General features: G+C 35.7%; 1 protein-coding gene and 1 pseudogene across 2 annotated transcripts in view; one reads left to right on the top strand and one right to left on the bottom strand.

The window, feature by feature from the left end:
* LRMDA (leucine rich melanocyte differentiation associated) overlaps positions 1-18,517 on the bottom strand; it is a 999,992-nt gene that overhangs the window by 23,863 nt on the left and 957,612 nt on the right. The window lies entirely within an intron of this gene.
* On the top strand, positions 2,802-2,920 carry LOC111736559 (annotated as a pseudogene).

Genomic DNA, 18,517 nt, shown 5'->3' with positions numbered 1-18,517 from the left:
TTTTGTTCTCTCATATGGTTTTTGCTTCTTTGTCTTCCCATTTTGGCTGCCTTTACATGTCTGTTTCTATGTACTAAGCAAAGCTCCAAAGTCTCCTGGTCTTATTAGTGTGGATTTATGAAGTAGGTGTCCATTGGCCCAGTCCTGAGAGAAGTTCAGCTGCAGGCAAAATTTAGCCCAAGCCTCTGCCCCTCCAGGGTCACCTGTTAAGATTCAGCAAGCAATTCACAGATGCTTTGCTTATAGTTATCTCAAAAGGCCACATCAGAAACCGAGGCCAGCTGCCTCCAGTGTGAGTCTAAGCGCTGCTCAGCAAGGAGCATCTGACTCGCTGAGGATACACCTGGATGTGGCTTGGGTGGTGCCACCAGTGGGGGAGGCTGATTTCAGGGAATCTTCTGGGCGGAGCAACCTCTGTTATCCAGTTTGATGAGGTCAGCTATGGTAGTCCTGTCTCCATGCACTGGGAGTGGGGAGGGCTCAACAGGGAACGATGGATATGACCGGCACTTCTGTACAGACTGAGTCTCGCCTTGGCCCTCACTCCAACAATGTTTCCCTGTAAGTTCCTGGTGCCCCCTGCGTGCAGCCCAATCGGCACTGGCACTCAAAGTGAGCAGGTTGGTCACCGCAAAAATCTGCTTGTGGACTCAGCCCCTTTAAGAGGCATCTGCCACTGCCACAGCCTCTATCTCACTCAGCCTCTGGGGACCGGGCAGCCCCATGTCCTTGCCCTGTCCTACCTTCTGCCATTGCTAAGTGATTTCTTGGATTTCTCCCTAGTTGTATGGCTTGTTCATCAAGATCCCAGGAGATTTTTCCTTGCTCCTTGCTCTTTGTTTCCATCACAACTTTGATTTGGTCACCAGCAGGATGAACAGAGCCTCTATCATCTACACCATATTTTTCCTCCTCCAAAACAATTCTTGAAGCACATATTTCTATCCTCAAAAAATCTGAAATGACTCGTTTTCCAAATATCTCATGAAATTTTGCAAACAAGACTTCCTTCTGCCAAATAAAAATTCTCTTCATCTTTCAAGGCTCAATTCAAACATCATTTCTTCTTAGAAGCCACCCCTGATTCCTCTTAAACAGAATTAGAGGCTCCTTGTTTGTTCTCCCTATGCACTAGTCATTATACAACCATTATACATATCCCACTGCATCATAACCAATTATTTCATTATTGTTATTCCCACTTCATTTCATTATTATTATTCCCACTTAAATGTAATTTACTCAAGCTCAGGGATATTGTCTTATTCATTTTTGAATCCATAATCCCTATCACAAGTTCTGGAATTTAAAATGTGGTTAAAACATTTGCTAAATGAACGAATGCACAAATATATGAATAAGCAGATGTGCCATACTTTGTTTACCAAACAGAAGGCTTAGGTCACATTAAGAATGTGTAATCAAGCTGTGAACAACACAATGGCCACATTTATTAAAAGTAGAGGCTTAATGGGGTGGAATTTGTCTTTTTTTTTTTTTAATTTGGTCACTGAAGAACTGAACAACCTGAACAATATCATATCTCTTAAAGAAAGTAAATTCATACTTTAATATTGGCCCATGAAGTTAATTCTAGGCCTAAATGGCTTTAAATGGCAACTTTCACAAAAGATTTACCGAAGAGTAATACCATTTCAATGTACTTTTCCAGAAGATTGAAGAAGTCGGGACACTTTCCAATTTATTCAATGTGTCCAACATTATACTGACACCAAAACTAAATGAATTTATGACACAATAATAAAAGTACATCACAATATATATTACTTGTGTACATGCATGCAAAATCTATAATAAAATATTATCAGATCAGATCCAGCAATACATAAAAAGTATAATACATCGTGACCAAGTAGGGTTTATCCTAGAAATGCAAGGCTGGTTCGATAGTCAAAAATAAATACAATTTATCATACCAACAGATTGAAAAAAAAATCATCTCAATTGATAGAAAAAAAAAACTGACAAAATTCAACCTTCATTCATTCATGATAGAAATTTTTAATAACATAGCAATAAAAAGGTTCTTCAATCTGATAAGTTATCTACAAAAACCCACAGCTACCATCATATTAAAAATGGAAAGACTAAGAATTTTCCCCCCATCAAGAACAAGCTGAAATATCCATTCCCACTCTTGCTATTCAATTCACATATCCCTGTCTTCCCACCTTGAATTATCTATGTCCATGTGCTTTAGAGATTGCATGGCATGATATTTAGCAATCCACTCTTGGATATTAAAGGCAATATCCTGACAGCTGCAGCACAGAAGCTGGCTTTCTCATACTGGAAGAGTACCAGGCAGATCCTCAAGGGCAGGAAGTGCTTGGAACACATAGATCAGCACTACATTGGGTGATTGTGATGGGTGGGTCTGAGGATTTTCTTTCTAACATTAAGAGTAAAGACAACAAAAATCTCTGTCCTTGAACATGAAATAATAAATCCTTAGATCATCTAACCATTAGGAGTTCTCAGTTCTGAGTGTTCTTTTTATAGAATTCTCTTCTGTATCAGGCATGTTCCCAGAGATGGAGGCAGACTGTCTCCAGGAATATGGTACATTCTGAAGAGATCTTTTGGCTACCATAGGCCTTCATAGCATCAGTTATTTATTTGGTCACCTTCCATGTGCAAGACACTATACTGAGTACCTTAAACACATCATCTCATGTAATCCCATGATCACTAGGTAAGTTTTATTATTCATAGTCCACAGATTAAGAAAGTTGACACTTAAAAAGATTAAATAATGTGTTCAAAGAGACAAAATTACGGTCTATGGCCATGCCACCCTGAACAAGCCCGATTTTGTCTGATCTTGGAAACTAAGCAGAGTTGGGCCTGGTGAGTACTTAGATGGAAGTCCACCTAGGAAGACCAGGTGCTGTAGGTATAAAAAATAAAAAAATAAGGGATTGTAAACTGACAAGGTCCTTACAATCTGTGAGGTCAACCAAGGGTTGCCTCGCCTAAAAACAAACAAAGAGGCAAAATTACAAAAGGAAAAATCTATGGTTAACTATCAGTTCTTCTGACTACAAATTCAGTACTCCTTCCATTATATAGTAAAAAAAAAAAAAAAAAAAAGATAATTTTAGAGATTGATGAGCCAGAGAAAAATGTAAAGAGTCTTTCTGTGACTCTAGGCTTTATCAAAAAGTTTTATATTTCATTTTATGATAAAACTTTCAAAATCCATTTCCAATTATAATTACAAAGCTCCTCCTTTTCGATGTAAATTTTCAACTAAAAGACTAAAAGCAACATCTGAGCAGATTTCTTATCCTCTTCTTCTTCCTTTTTCTCTTCCTCAGCACCATCATCACCATAGCTAACGTTATGGAGCTTTCTATGTATAGGCACCATGATGAGCATTTTATATGGATGATCTCATCATTTTATCCTCTGAATAACCCCATGAGGTAACTAGCATTATTTTTTGCCCTTTCTTTCTTTTACAGATTGCCTGTAAAATGGATCTAAACAAAATTCAAATCTGTGAGCCCTTGAGGGAATGTTTATATTCTCCCTGGAGGCCACCAAATCGGTTTACAGTACAGTTCATGAAATTCCTTGCACATAGCTTTTATTCCCTCTCTCTGGATCCATTACTGCTTAAATCTATCTCAGTGTATGATTTGACTTGATGATCTGATCCACCACAAGAAGGAATAGTCTTAAAGATGTTTCCAAAATTCAATTGCTCTGACATTCTTTCTGCGTTCAAATTGGAAATCGGTCTCCTGGGAACTTTAAATGGCACGGTCCTTGTCTTTTGTTTTGGGGAGACTGTCCATTGACAAACATAGATGTCCTCATTGCATCTCTGCTATTAGTGGGTCAACAGCAAAGCTCAAAAAACATGTGTGGTAGATACTTCAAGTCATTCTGGAAATTAACACTTTACCTCCCCTTGGCCCATCAGCCCTTATGCTTGGCCACAAAGGCTTTCTCTTTGAAAAATAATGAAAATTTAACCAACAAAGTCATATTTATTGGCCCAAGTCACTTCATCTCTGAGGATCTCCAAATTATTGTAGAACCCATTTCCCATTTAGAAAAAAAAAGTGCAGCTCCCTGCGAGTGTTAATTTAATTTAACATAAAACACGCTCTTTGAGGCTGAAGCAAATATGACTGGTTTTCAATGTAAAAATAATATAAAAACTGTTCTTAGAGAGTTATTTCTAAACAAAATTTGTCTCTAATCCTAATGTAACAGAAATATATACATACATTGGATTCATCAAATGAATCTTCAGCTAACAATGGTTTGAGAACGTTGTTACCATCACGCATAGGAATATATTTTCAGTGATCCAGAATTACTATATTTTGTAAATGGAAATAACATTACTAAAAACAGATGCTATAAATAGAATGAAGTCATCTGTTTCCAAAGACTATGTATATACTAGAGCAATGAGAAAATAATAAAAGTGAGATATTTCATAGCAAACTTTGTAGATGAGGTTAGAACTGTAATCCACAGGTTATCTTGGGGGTAAATGCTGCAGCTGCAAGAGCCCTGGTGAGTATTCTCAGGACATAGGAAATGGGATAAAGGGTAGACCGGAAGGGAGTGCCGTATTTTACACATGAGATGACAAAGCATCCCAAGCCATAGGCATGCCACTAAAAATATTTCTCAAATGGATGTAGTCTCCTTGCCAGAAAAGATCAAGGATAAACCAGAACAGAATTCAGGAGCCAAAGGAACTGTCTCTGAGGAACCCTGCCTTTAGCCACATTGCTGGAAAATCAAGACTTTATGTATGGTTAGAAATGGGAGCAATTAAGTGCAGTCTGCAGCCCATCTACAGCAGAATTTGATTTCTGATCCTTTTGACCTAATAATGCTATACATACGAATATCTGCATTTTTAACAAGTATGTTGTGATTCTTTAAGCACACTAAAGTGTGAGAATCAATATCATCGGCTCAGAAGACGGACAATCTGTGTTTAAATTTCTTTGTGTCTCAGTATCTGTACTTGTAGAGTGGGGATACTCATAATGTCTAATACCTAAGATTAAATAAGATGTTGCATATAAAGAGCTCAATAGTGGTGAGCATGGAGTGAGCACTCAATTCTCATTACTTATTAGTCTTTACAAAAATTACATTTGCATAGCAGAATAAGCCTTTCCGAAAAGAACTTAACAATTATAAAATCCTATTATTCTCACAATAATTCAAAAAATCAGTGAAAATTTCATTATCCTTATTTTAAATGGGAGAGAAGGAAAGTCCAAGGGATACCAGAGACATGGAATGGCAAATGGGATTCAGCTGGTGTACCAAGCATAACTGATGATAATGGTTGCATATGATGCATTATTGAAAAGCTTCCTGAGGTTTCTTTGGCGCCATTGGTGTACTAGACTTTGTTAAAGTCGACCTGCTATTTAGTGGCAGAGTTAGAATTAAAATTAAAAAGGAGAGTAGGCTACCAGTATTCATATTCCTCTTTTATCGTCCACAGAGACACCCTATGCTGTTGAGCATGGCAATGTGCTCATTGAAAGTGGCCACAAAATAAAAAGTGATGTTGAGAAGTGGCTCCTGGAACATCTTGCTAAAAAGAAGTTGCTTTGCTTGGAGGAATGAACTTTTGACTTGACTTTTCTCCCTTCTTGCTATTTGGAACATGGAAATAAGGGCTTGTGCTACAGTGACACTATTGTAACTGTATATCAACCCTGAGAATGAGAGCTAGTTTGCTGAAAAGGAGAAGAAGAATTAAAGCAGCCTGGCTTCCTGATGGTGTCATTCCAGCTATGGACTGCCCATGTCTGGGGTACACATTATATGAGAATATCTTATTAAAGCCACGCCTATTTAGGGGTGTTTGTTACTTGCAGCTGAACGCAATTTCTAACTCACGCAAATCCTTTTTCTATCATTACTCTTTCTTCCACTCTTTCTTCTAGGACTATTTTCATAAAGACCACAATGTTGCTTGTGGGGTTGTTTTAATTATTTTCCTATACCTACATGCTCATTGTGGATAAAAAATAAAGTACAAAGAAAAATAAATAAAAATTGTGTATAATTCCACTGCCTAGAGCTAAGTGCAGTTAACATTTTGACATTTTGCATTTCAGTCTTTTCTCTATCCATATGTCATAAACGTGGATTTCATATATCTTTCTTGATTTGTTTTATTACATAAATATTTGTCTGTCATATTAAATATCATTTTTAAATTACTTGAACCTACATAACATTGCATTCTATGATGTGCCATAACTCAGTTAGCATTCCTATCACATTGGATACTATTTTCTGTGTTTTGATGTTATAAACATTACTACAGTGAACATTTAGTGCATAAAGATGATTTATTTATAAATTTCAGATTCTGTGGACATATTTCTATGTATAGCATTATTAGGTCGAAGGATCTAAATATTTTCTAGCCTCATCCATAGAGCCAAAATGCTTTTCAAAAATATGTCAATATATACCCAATCCACTCAACAGCACTAAATGTGGTTCTTTGATCATCTTACTAGCTTAATAAATGAAAAGTTATATCCCACAGATGTTTCACTTTTCAAATATACAATTATGATTGAGGGTGAACATAGCTCATGTCCATCATCACTTGTGTTTCCCACTGTGTTTTATGCATCTTTGTATCTCCAACATCTACCACATGCCTAGATCACAGGATATACTCAATATGGCTTCACCAGAAACATGTGGTTATTCTTAAAAATCATGTACCTGAGATGGCCTGAGGAAAATTTTCTTTGGAATCATTGCTGATTAGATTACATCCCATGGAGTTTTAATATTTTAGTGCTGATGACCCATGAATGATTATATTTAAAGCTAACACTGAGCTTTTTCTATTCATTATACACTGTTCTAAAAACTTTAAGTACATTATCTCATTCAACCTTCAAAACAACCCAGTGAGGTATATAATGGTAGTCTCCCCATTTAGGATTTGGAAGCTGAGGCAGAGATGTTAGATCAGTGAAACAAGGACCTGAACCCATGCAGTGTGATTCTAGAATGAATTTTCACTCAGCGTCTCCAATGGGCATGGGAACTTATGAAGTGTTTTCTGGAACACGAAGAGGGGGAAACAGACAAACAAACAAACAAAAAAGTGGCCCTGTCCTCCCAAAGTTCAATCTGCTCATGTAGGCAAAATGAAACAGTAAATGTGAATAAAATGGTGATAAAAATAACCAATGTTTACTAAAGGCCAGATACTTTTCTAAGCACCTAATCCTCTCAAAATACTCATATTGTAGATAATACTACTATTTTGTATTTTACAGATGAGGAAACTGAAGCAGAGAGGTTATGCAATGTGTCTTCACTACACTTGTAGTAACCAACGGAGCCAGGATATAAATCTAGACATACTCCAGAGCCCACCATCTTAACCACTTTGTATAGAAATTCCCATGGAATACAAAAGACAGAAGATAGCACATGGCAGGGTCTACTTAACCATCAAAAAGGTAGACCCACTATGTTAAGTGAGTTCAGGAGACAACACATTCTCCATGAGCAAGAACAACCGAGAGTATCCTTACCATTCTTTGCTATGAAACAAAATGGCAGCTAAAGAAACATGGCATTAGAGAAAAGACTTAGAGTGGAATCAGACAAATGTAGTTTTAAGTCCCAGCTCTACCACTTCCTAGTATAATGGGAGTAAACATTTTCCGTAACAAGGTGGTAAAGATAAGTTTCTGTACATATGGCATCTAGCAAAATTTCAAGCCTATTGTAGGAACACAAAATCATGATTTATCTTATATAGTAGACATGATGGATTGGCTCCCTTTTATCCTGCCTTTCTCTGCCATAAGAGAAAGAACACTAAAATACTTGACTCTGCAGCCTCCCAGTCCAGATAATGAAAAATAGGCAGATATCTTTAGAGAGCTAACCACCCACAGAAGAATGAATACTTTTCAAAGAACAGACCTTCCTTCTGTGTCCTGCCCAGATTGTTAAAATGATGTGAGGTGTAGTAGCAACCATTTTGAGAACATGAAGATAAAATTCACATGCCAAGAACAGTGAGTTGAAAAGACAGAAAGAGTCTGGTGCTTGCTGGCCTGCTCTTTCAGTCACTAAAAAAGTCCTGGATAGCCTATCACATACTTTTATGTGAGAAAAATAAACACGTATTTAGGTCACTATTTGTTAGAATTCTGTTGCTTAAAGCTGAAAGTATATTTATCTGTTACACTTTCTTTACCATTTGCCAGAACCACTTGTGTTTTCCCCTACCATGGAATACACATATGCAGGGATCACAGTGTCTATCACCAAACAGCCAAGATCTGTTTCTTTTAGAGTCAATAACTCAATAGTCTTCATAAGTAGGTCTCAGAACATCAGGTTTAGGTGAACAGGTATGAATTGGATTCTCTGTCCATTAGCAGTCAACTGGAGAGCTAACTGGTGTGAGCTAGAATAAAAAGTTGTGGTCATTTAGTGAGATTTTAGACATCAGTGCCCACACGAGGCACTAGAAAATAAGGGAGTATTATATAGCAAAAAGAGAGAAAAACAGGCCAGGATTCAAATTCTGGAATTAGTACACACTAACAGTGACTATGAATAATTTCCTTTAACTCTCAGTTTTTGCCTCTGTAAAAGGAGGATAATAACTCTTCTAGGGTTACAACTAAGATCATATAAAGTATTCTCTGTAAAAAAAAAACAAAAAAAAAAAAAAAAAACTATTGCAGTAACTAGAAATTATCATAGGTGATCCAAACAAAAAATGGCTGTACCTATGATGATTAAAGGCAAAAAGAAATGATAGTCTGAAATTTACTTAACTGCTATTTGTAAGAACGCACTATGGGCCAGGCTCTGAGATTCTAGGAACAAAAAAGAAAATCATGTTCTTGTCTCCCCACCTCCCCACCCATCTGCTCCCCTCACCAAGGACCAACCGTTTATTAACATGGTAGAAACACAGAACAAATTAATAGACAAATAAGTCAATAACCTACCAGAGTGAGAAGAACTAAGCAGGAAAATAAAGAAGGGTTCAGGAAATGAAGGGAAGTCAGCATGAGAAATAGTGGGTGGGACATCATCGTAGTTAACATTGAGTGATGCTCTGGTCTTTAGAAAAAAAAGTTTCTTCTCATTTTGCTATGGGATAATACAGGGCCACAGAATCCATTAGTTTGATTGACTATCCTCATGTCACATAATGCTGATTTCTTCTGCATCCTAGGTTCCAATTAGAACACAAATTCTTATCATTAAAAAAATTAATGTACAAGAAAATTCTATTTATATATTTTTAAAGGTCTGAATACTGGATAGTTAGGTATCTTATTCTCTTGCCCTCTTTTCCTCACTCTGATACTCTACTGCGATATATATTGAATTATTTTCTTCAAAACTCTACCATTAAATGTGAGGAATTTTAGGAACCCTCAAATACTGAAGAGAACCTGAAACAATTGGTTGCAAAAGGGACATTAAAACATGTTCTCCATTGTTTAAAACATTTCTAATTATTTTTTATAAAGTATGTGCCATTTTCCAAGATCCCATGCTCTACAAGGATAACATACTTAGTTTTATTTGGGGAGGAAAAAAAATGCAAAGCTGAACCATGTCTATATTTTTTTGTTCAGACAAAGCTATTTCTCTCTCTCTCTCTCTTTTTTCTTTTTTTTTTTTTTAATTTAAGACTGTTTCTGTCCAGCGAGATGGCCCTACTACTGGCAAAGTCCATTCTCTTTTAGCCTCCATGGTCCTACCAGAGTCACAGCAGTGCTACAAACTATTGACTTGAAAAGTAATTAAGATATAAGTATTCCAAAAGAGAACACATGGTTATTTAAAGTTATTGGACATCGTTCAAAAGGAAAGATCTATGGAATACAAGGGCTAAGAGCCATCATGCTGTTTCTCCTCCACTTCTCACATTAAGAAAAAAGACTAATTATAAATCTCCAGCAAATATGACCTGGTAAAGAGTTTTCAAACAAAAGCCTGTACTGAATGGGATATCTGGCAGATCTGGGCACTTGGTTTCTCTAATAACCATTAAAGTTGTTCCTAGTAAACCATTTTACAGCAACATTAGAAATATCAGAGTTTACGTTTGTGTTAATGAATTGCTACAGAATGTGAGTGCTGCATCACGTCTCCAAACAGACTCCTTATTCTCGTTTTGTCTCCATTGTGCTCCCCACCAACCCTTAACATTTCATTTCCAATGACACGTCAGCCGTCTTTCACCAACCTCAAAGGAAAGTTGAATGTGGGGCTCACAAAGTTAAGCTGACATTTGCTCCCTTCCAATAAAAAATATTTAGTCCATTAAACATAAATAGCTGTCATTATGATACATGGACTGAGTGCAAACCTCCCGGTTCCCTCTGATGTTTATTACATCCAAACAACTGCAGTGCCTGCATGTTTTCAACTTTAGTGTATTGATTAAACTTTTAAATGGCTGCCATATAACCCAGGGACAGCGGGAAGATTAATTTGCGTCAATGTTCATCTGTAATTCATTAGCCATTTATTCTTTACAACCACATGGGCTATCAAGAAAATGCAGGCCATTTTTCACTCGGCACAGGCTGAGAACAGATTCTGAAATTTGTGCTGCATACAAATAAGTTCCCTGGGCCTGGCCAGTTAAACTGCTTGGCTTTTCAAAAGTTGAAGTTAGGAAACGGCAGCAGGAAAAGAACATTAAAAACCAGAAATGGGGAAAACCATACATCCTTAAGGTGCTCGCAATTTAACTGAGTTTGTCCAGTGTCTGCATCCATGGATTATGGTTTCTTATTTCAGTTGGATTAAAATAATGGAAACTTGTGTCTGAGCAAAGGAAAGTCATAAATAAAATGGGTTGCTTTTTTCCATGCCTCCTTTCCATTCCCTCTCTAATATCTCCAAAAATGTTGTTTCTGGCAAAAACAAAACAAAACAAAACCCCTCCACAGAGTGGCAGTGGAGTAGAAAAGTATATAGCCTAGAGGAACTCAGAGCTGTCCTCTCAGAGACAGTGGCATTTGAACCAACCCTTCCTGAAACAGTGGAATCTCATCCTGCCTCCAGTTGGGAAGGTGCCCAGCTAAATTGCAGCGTGTTTCCTGAGGGAAGAGGTAAGCCATCTGGCTTCTCCACGTGCCCTCCTTGGCAGAACACAAAATGCATATTAAAGGCGTAAATAGAATGAGCACCCTAGTGAAAAGGCCCTCTGACATACAAGGCACTTGGGGGGTTGTGGGGGTGGAGGAAGGAGGAGTCCACATGCACTCAGGTTGGGACTGGAGGAGAATAATGCACACAAGGGAAATTCTTTTTCAGAAGATGAATAATTAAAGTGAAGAGCTAAGCACCCTGGTCTCACTGTGGCTAATAACTGCAATAGTGAGCAGCAAAAATTCAATGGTCAGTACGACATCTGGGGAAGATCGCTGGCAGGTATCCATTTGCAGGACATATGAAAGCCAACATGTAGATGCTCAAGGCGACAACTCTTTTCTCTGGTCTGCAGTGCCCACACAAATCAAAGGCACCAGGCACATTGGTAACCTTTGGTAACAATGTCCATGAAAGAGCCAACAGAGGAGCGCTTGCGGAGGAGGCTGTAAATTACTCATTTATAATATAACTGCTCAGGCTGCTTACAACCAAGGATAAAAGGGAGCCCTTTGTAAAAGCCTCCATCTGGAGCCCTCCTCATCCCAGCCCAGGAGTCACTAGTACTAAGAACCCCAGAATACAGCTCCTTTCTAGGCCCTCTGGGAAGATGAGTGGGGGGCCATCATGCATCATAGAAACACAGCTTGAGGAGTTTTATTTGGCTTGTGGATGTGACATGTAAGTGTCAAAAGAAATGCACATGAATCGTAGATAAATGCACTGGGTGAAACCTCAAGGTCACAAAGATATAGCCCTTGCCATGTATAGAATCTGTCAACTTTATCTATTATCTATTTTTTTTTCCAGTTATAAGTGCACGGGGCTTTGCACCTAACAGGAGCTCAATAAATATCTGTAGAGTGATTGATTAATTCAACCTGAGCACACAGATTCATTCATTCAACCATTCAACAAACATTTATCGACCATCTATCATATCTAGATCTAGGATATAGTAGGAAACAAGTGTAGCTGCAAACTCTTAGCGATAGGGGTCTTCTATCACATTTGACTTTCACTTTCATGTGGAGCTAAGGGACATTCTAGAATCCCAGGACATCAGTTTTAGAGGACAAGGGTCATGTTGTTTGTCTGATCTTTCTATTGGCAACCTCTGAAAATGATAATGCTTAAACAAAGTATGCCTTGTGAATTAACTAGATAATAGAATAAAATGAATCTAAACTTGTAGAAAAATTCAAAATACAGGTTTACTGAAATTTTCAAATAACACTGATTCCAAGGATAAATATAACTTTTGTAGGTAAGGTTAGAGTAAAAGGTTGTTTTTGGAGGTGAGATTCTATAAATATGCTGCTTGCCAAGTCTATCTGTCATTATTGATCTTGAGTTTGAAAAACAGAAAGGAATTTTGTGAAGGTTTCAATTAATTAAGAGCAAATACTGAAGACGACTATGCCTGCTACACTTTTTTGAGGATGTTGTGGGGCATAAACAATAAATAAAAACCATTATCTCTACAAAGGAAACTCAGGAATCCCACTTCTGGGTATTTATCCAAAGAAACCCAAAACACTGCTTCAAAGAGACATGTGAATCCGTATGTTCATTGCAGCATTATTTATAATAGCCAAGATATGGAGGCAACCTAGGTGTACATCGATGGATGAATGGATAAAGAAGAGATGGCACATATACAATGGAATATCACTCAGCCATAAAAAAGAATGAAACTTTGCCATTTGCAACAACATAGATGGACCTAGAGGGTATTGTGCTAAATGGAGTAAGTCAAGCGGAGATAGACAAATGCCATATGATTTTATATACACGTCGAATCAAAAGAATAAAATAAACAAATAAAATAGAAACAAACTCATAGATAACAGAGAATATTTTGATGGTCTCCAGGTGGGAGGGGGTTAAGGGATGGATGGAAAGGGAAAGGGATTAAGAAGTACTAATTAATGGGCAGTTACAAAACAGTCATGGGAATGTAAAATATAGCATAAGAAATATATTCAATAATAATGTAATATAGATGTCTAACCAATGTGTTGTATACTTGAAACTAATTTAAATAAATAAGTTTCAAAAATAGTAATGTAATAATTATATATGGTGTCAGATAGGTACTATTTTATTGGGATGATTACTTTGTAAGTTATATAAATGTCTAATCACTATGTTGTACACCTGAAACTAATATAATATTGTATGTCAACTGTAATGGAAAAATAAAAAAATATTTTTAAAAATATCATGGTCTCTGCTCTCATGCAAAGACCTTATAATCTCTTTGGGGGGGAAAAATAGCACATTAAAGTTAATATGTGACAACAGATAATTGGCACAAAATTATTTAATATGTTTTTCTTTCTCTCTTAAATAATCAATAGAAAAATATTTATGCAGAGTGAAAACAAAGTTGCTGGGGTACCAGAACTCTCACACATGAAATCGATTGATGAAAGTCATCCAATAATATATATCAAATGCTATGGCCTGTCTCCCTTTAATTGCAACTTTTGATATCTATTTTAAGGAAATAATTCCCCACAGAGAGGAAAACTACATGACAAAGATTTTACTGAAGCACAGTTTTTTGTTATGAGGAACAGAGAGTAAGCAAAAGTTAAGTAAATAATAGCACATTGACTCTACAGAATGCTGAATGGCCATTAACATGGTAATAATGAATACAATGAAGCAACATAGAAAAGCTTAAAACTGCTAAAATAGCCTATGAAACAGTAGGTTCACTAGGGTTACAACTATCTATTCATATTAAAAATATTCTAAGGGAATATTCATAATAGGGAGTTGAGCTATAGACAAAATTTGTCTTCTCTCTTTATCGAATGTTCTGTGAGTTTGCTTTATTGCTTTTATAATTAGAAAAAGTTTAAAATGTTTAAACTATGTGGAACAGATTATAAATGTTATGAATATTGAAAGAGGGCTTCATGCTAGAGGGGCCAGAATTTGGCCTTAAAAAAAGATTCCTTAAAGAAATAGATAGTAATACACAGAAAAGAAGAGAGAGAGAGAGAGACAGAGAGACAGAGAGACAGAAACAGAGAGACAGAGAGAGACAGTGAGACAGAGAGAGACAGAGAACCTGGCAAGGGATATTCTGTGCAAAGGCTGAGAATTTGAAATTTGCATGGCCTGAAGCAGGAATAGTGAAGAGATTTGCCTGGTTAGAGTAGATGAGATGCTTTGGAAAAATAATGTCAGATAAATAACATTAGATATATTTTTTAAAACGTTGGTTATGTCAGAGTGTAACTATTTCCTCTGCCTTCCCCTTTCCAAACTAATAGGTCTGTTTTTTTTTTTTTTTAATTTAGAATCCTACCTTAGCTCTTTCCAAGTTTATGGGTTAAATGAAATAAAAAATAACATATCAAAAGGATTGGTTAAGTTTATAGTTTTCAACTTTAATAAGTGGCTCTGCATTTCATGTGAGTTAATAAAATTTTTAAAAAGGATAATTGAGATCATTTTGAAATAGAACATGTATAATGCTCATAATTTTTAAAAAATATCCAATAAAATGGAGAAAAAAAGAAAAAAAGAATGGAGTATTGAGAACTATCATTACCTCATAAATAACAATGCTACAATAATTAAACAACCTGGAACTTGTAGGAAAAAACTGAAAGGGAGATTAATGGTACAAAATAGAAAGCAAAGAAATATTATATTATAAAATAACTTAGGCTATGATAAAGTTGACATTTTGTATCAGTGAGGAAATGAAGTGCTGTTTAATAAATGTTAAAGGGACAAAATGAATTTGCAATCTTAACCAGATAAATAGTCAAATGTAAGAAAAGTGACTATACAATAACAACAACAACAAAAATGATTGGAGACTTTCCAATCTCCAGGGATATGCATCAAGTTAAAGGAAGAAATAATACAGAAAAATATTGTCAGATCCGGACATGTACAAAGTTGAAAGCCTCTGCATGTTAAAATGCCATAAAAAAAGTAAAACCCAAATTACAGACCCAAAAAATATATCCTTTTTAACATCTATAGCAAAGGATTATTATTATTCCTAAGGTAGTAAACATTTCTTACAAATCAAATGAAAATTATTAACATCTCCATAGGGAAATAGGTAAACAATAAGAACAATTGTTTATAACATAAAAATTAAAATAGCCAATAAACTTACTGAGCATGTTCAGTATTATAAGGCATCAAAAAAGTTTAAAAAAATAGGTGTTTCATTACTTTAAAAAACTGTAATATTCAGGTTTGTGGTCACGTAGTGGGACGAACCCTATGACACTCTGTTGGTAAAAGTTTAAATTGGTACAACTTTGTGGGAAGGCTACCTGTCAACATGTATCAAGCACTTATAAAAAGTATAAAATAAGTCAAACTAATACGAAGTTTCTCTTCCTGCCCTACCTCTAAACACATATGAATGGTTGCCTCTGAAAGACTGAGTTGGGAGGACAATTTACTTCTCGCTGTATAACTTTTTGATTTTAAAAGAATGCTTCAATTTCTGACCATTAAGAATAAAATGTGCTATATAGTTCCATGAGAGATTTTCATTATGAATGGATGCATGCATATATATATTTATCATCATTCAACTCTAGGAATTTTTAATTTCCATTATTTTTGTGAACCATGAATTATAATTATTTCTAAATATTCAAACATATGACATTTTACTATTTACCTGTTATCATTAATTTCTAAATACAAATTATATTATGATCAGACAACATGTGGTCAATACCTAGTTTTTGAAATTTCTTAAAATCTATTTTTATAGCTTATGGTGTGATCAATTTTGGAAGTGTTCTCATATGCTTTAGAAGCCTATATATTCTCTAATTGTTCATAGTTCTAATACATCCGTTAAAATCAGCTTAATTGTATTAATTTTCTGCACCTTTATTATTTTTGTCTGTTTGACTTATCACAAAGTGAGAGAAATATTTTGAAATCTTTGGCACTTATGTAGATTTTCTATTCCTTCCCTGTCATATAAATACTTGCTTTATATAGTATAAAGCCGTGATATTACATCAATTCTAAGACTCTTTTTTTTGCATTTAACATGAGTCCTTTAAATCATTTTAAATATTCTTTCCAGGATTAGTATTAGTTACATTTCTTTTCTCAAGTACATGCTTTTGCAGTTCTTTTAATTGAATACCTAGGTAGCAAATATTTCTTTATTTTGCACTCATTTTTGAGAGGTAGTTTCACTTCTAACACAACCTAGGCTAACATTTATTTTCTGTCAGTATTCTGCAAATATAATTACACTGCTTCTTGGCTTCCATTTTAATGCTGAGGAATTTGCCTTCTGCCTTCACTCTGTCATTTCTTCATAGAAAATTTTTATTTTCTCTCTAGATACTTGTGAAATCTTTTCTTTGTCTTTGGTAATCTGCAGTTTAAATAATTTTGTTTAGCTGCAGCTTTTAAAAATTTATCCTGTTTATTCTACCATGTGTGTCACATAATTACATGTCTTTCATCATTTTGAAGACTTCTTGATTATCATCACTTCAAGTATTGCCTCTCCTATCTATCTCTATTCTCTCTTTCTGGAACTTTGATTTGCTGAATGGAAAACCGCCTCATTCTAGCCTCCAGGGATCCAGCCTCTACGACTTTCCATCTCCTTGTGTTTCTGTGTTGCAGTCTGTATACTTTCTTTAGATCTACTTATTAGTTTACAAATAATTCTCTTCAATGATCTGATCTATTTAATCTAACTGTAGATTTTAAATATACATGTAATTTTATTTTTTTACTGAAAGTCTTATTTGAATAGTTTTCAAATCAACTGGGCTTTCTTTATAGTCTCATTGCTTTCTCTGTTTTATTACATCTTTATTTCCTTAATCATTTTATACAAATTTGTTTTATACGCAAACTGTGATAACTCCAATAATTCCAATTACTCCAATTCCAATGGCCTTGGGAGTTTAGTCTGTTTCTTTCGCTGTTACTCTTCTATGAGATTTCCTTGGTTGGTAATTTCTGATTGTGTGCTCATACAGTTTACTTTCCTCAACCTGTGGAATCTCGACAGCCTAAACTGAAGATGCTTTCTTCCAAAAAGGATTTGTCCTCAGACCTCAGAACACTTGATTAAATTTCAAGGATCCAGACTTAATAGAATTTTTGGTTCACATTTCCCATCTGATGGTGAGTCCAAGGCTTTACCTATATATTCTAGTGTCTGGATTTGGGCAAATACCTGCTTCCTTCATTGACTTCAGCTCAATGTTTTTCTTGACTTTTTCTCCTTTCATGATTTCTCCTATTTCTGGCTGACCCAAAAGTCTTTTGAAAATAATTATCTAGAAATAAAATATCTTAAAGAGGATAGGTATCCCAAATGTCTACTCTGCCACACTTTCTAATATACTCTCATTATTTTAAAAAATCTAAACACTTAAGTTAGTGGGAATGATGGCACTAAATTCAAGGTAAAAATCTGTCCCCAAATAATGACATTTAACTAATTATTAATAATCACTATTAATAATTAACTTTTATTTCCAAGAAATATTTTTCATAGATATACTGTTTGACCTTCTAATTTATCTTCCACATTTTAGTTTAAGAATTCAGAGATGCTGTAAACTTAAGTTGTGGTCTACGAAGTTGCAAGAATAAAGCCTTCTACAGACTTTTAAATTCTAAGATTATATTAAGTCCCCAATTTAATACCAAGGATAAAAATTCTTTCACAAGCGAGGTGGCCACACAAAACCAGAACAAATACAGCACATCACAGCACAGAATTTTACATCTCAGAGCCCCTGAAGGACATATTCAGTAGTTTGAGACATGCCCATGCAAGGTATTGGAAAGCTCATTTTTCTTATGTTCCTGCTCTTTTATGCTCAAGGCTTGCATAATCATTCTGGAAGGATGTGTTACAATAATGCAGTGTACTTTATGAGAGTTTTACAGCCAGAGGACTCTCCTGCTTCTTGAGCTGGTAGAGAGAACAGTCAATACCCAACTGTACTTGAACAAAACTTTATCTCTACATTACAAGCTTTCTAAAGAGTTATTTCTTCAGATTCCCATGAAGATGTGTGCACCAGAGTGGTTGCTATAACACTATTTATAATGGTGTAATGAAGTGTCTGACTCCAGTTTTGATATTTGACCCCGATAGCTCAGAGGCCCCATTCCTCCACTTTCCCTTTTGCCCCAAGTCAGGACAAACTGGTAAGAAAGTCCAGATGCTCCTTTCCTTGACACCAGTGGGGAAGTTCAAGCCATGCAAACCTTGCCTTGCTCGATGGGAGGAATGCTCTGAACTCTGAACTACTGAACACTCTCCCTGAACTACTGG

Source organism: Pteropus vampyrus, unplaced genomic scaffold (assembly GCF_000151845.1).
Source record: "Pteropus vampyrus isolate Shadow unplaced genomic scaffold, Pvam_2.0 Scaffold20, whole genome shotgun sequence".
NCBI classification, from domain to species: Eukaryota; Metazoa; Chordata; class Mammalia; order Chiroptera; family Pteropodidae; genus Pteropus; species Pteropus vampyrus.
This window is presented reverse-complemented; position numbering and strand designations above follow the sequence as displayed.